Source organism: Myotis lucifugus, unplaced genomic scaffold (genome assembly GCF_000147115.1).
Source record: "Myotis lucifugus unplaced genomic scaffold, Myoluc2.0 scaffold_7, whole genome shotgun sequence".
Classification (NCBI taxonomy): domain Eukaryota; kingdom Metazoa; phylum Chordata; class Mammalia; order Chiroptera; family Vespertilionidae; genus Myotis; species Myotis lucifugus.
This window is the reverse complement of record NW_005871055.1, coordinates 3,853,041-3,855,230: the sequence shown is the minus strand read 5'-3', so window position 1 is coordinate 3,855,230 and position 2,190 is coordinate 3,853,041. Positions and strand designations below refer to the sequence as shown.

Here is a 2,190-nt window from a genome sequence, read left to right as displayed (position 1 = left end):
CTTTCCAACTCTTTGGTGCCAATAATGCCTGTTCTGTCTGATACGTGGGCTCTGAGAAAGATAGTTATTCTCTGCCGTATGCTCAGCTGACATTTCATTTTGTTTCCTTGCCATCCATGACTACAGCACAGTGGGGAGTGTTTCAGTGCATTTTTGAAGTATTGATCTCCAGTCAGTCCCATTCCAAATGCTACCACACACCCATTTCTATTTGCCCCACTTCAGCTCATGACATGATGCTACCCAAAGCTCCTGGTTTGTTCTTGCTGAGCTAATGTACAGATTTGCATTACTTTACTATAGTTACCAGGGCTACTGCTAGGAAAAAAGCTGAGTTTTAGAAATGTGAGGAGATTTTGCCTTTTTTTTTAAACTTAAAAACAATCTGCTTTATACATGTAGAAATGAATGCATTTATATTATTTCATGTAAATCCACACATTGGGTCATATCAAAATGCCTTTTTTAAGTGAAATATTTTTCTTTATTTAATTATCTACTATTTCCCCACCCATATCACTCTCCACCCCTAGCTAGTCCATGTTTCTAATCTAGAATGTGCCCTTTGAAATAATTCTCAGTGCTCATAAAGTCATATGTAAACATACATATATGTATATATATGTTATATAGGTATATGTGATATATGTATGTGTGTGTGTATTTTACATAAACAAATCATTGTTTTACAAAACTATGTTCATATTATTACTGTTTTTCAGTGTATACTTTACTTCATCTTGCTTTTTTCACTCAATAAGAAATCATGGAATTGCTCCAGGTCAACTAGCAGAACTCTAATTTATTCTTTTATTATGTTTAAATTAAAAATGGAATATTGAAAACATATACAAAGCTGAAAAAAATAATATGATGTGGAGGGCGTGGCTATAGGGTTAAGCCTGGGACTGACCTGTTGGCAAAGCCACAAACAAGTCCCAGCTTAGAGGGCACAGCCCTCATAGCATAACTAGGCTTGACCTTATGACGCTACCTAGATCTTATCTGGGAAGCTAATGGGCTGAGGGAGATACAGCAAGTGCTGCCAAAACAAGTGAAACTCACAAGAACATTGTAACTATGGTGACCACTACCTTGTTTACCTCTGGCTATAAAATAAAGGTTCAGTTTGCCGTCTGGATCTCTGTCTGTGGAAGATCCACCTAGACCCAGCTTATTCTCTCTGTCTTTTCTTCATCCTTCACCCCCCCACCCCCCCGCCCCTCAGGCTTGCCGAACCCTTGGCTGAGCTGGCTCGGCACAATCATGAATCACTATTACCCATCACCTGGCTTTAACAATTATAGGCATTCTGTCAATCTTCTTTCATCTCTTCCACCCGACTTTTTAAATTTTTCATCTATTTTTTGCTGGAGTATTTTTTAAACAAGAAGTTTTTTTAAACAATAAGGCAATTGACTTGAAGGAAAAACTATCTAGAATTCATTTCTTTTAGAGTAATTTATCCCAACCTACATGCAACCGCTACGTTCAAAAAAGTTATAAAACTGTCCTTGTTTTTATAATGATAAATGAAAAGCATTAAAATTCTCCAAAGGGATGTGAGGACCTGGCACCCCTCTTGTGAAGTTGTGAAGTGGCAGCCGAGGAGACTGAGTGCTCGCCTACGAAAAGCCCAAGGAAGGAGTCAAGACTGAGAACAACAATCATAGTAATTTGAAGGCGGCAGGCAGGTTGGTTCCTGGTGCAGCTGAAGATGGAGAGGCATGCAGCTCTTAGCAAACTAATGAAAGCCTATTGTGAAGGGCAGGGTCTGTCCATGAGGCAGGTCAGATTCTGATTTGATGGGCAGCCAATCACTGACACAGACACACCTGCGCAGCTGGAAATGAGGTAAAGATCCCGCGGGTGTGTTCCGGCAGCAGACAGCAGGTGTCTACTAAAAGGGGAACCTGCTACTTACCCAGAACTCTGTTCCTCCAGACCAAGAAGAATTCCCAGTTAGAAAACCGCCATTTGGCTTCACAAGCCCAGACAGTATAGTTTCCTGTATTCTTTCATTTCCTCCGTCCCCTTTCCTTTATTGTACATTAGGTACAGTGGGGCCTTGACTTACGAGTTTAATTCATTCTGAGACCGAGCTCGTTAAGGAGCTCGTTAGCTCAAATTACTCTATCAACTCAATGCAAAAAATTGGCCGAGAGACAGCTGGTATCTCAAAAAACTCGT

General features: G+C 40.3%; 1 pseudogene; it reads left to right on the top strand.

Annotated features, from left to right (window-relative positions):
- Positions 1 to 233: 233 nt before the first annotated feature.
- LOC106695553 lies at positions 234 to 1,904 on the top strand (annotated as a pseudogene).
- The last annotated feature ends 286 nt before the right edge of the window (positions 1,905 to 2,190 follow it).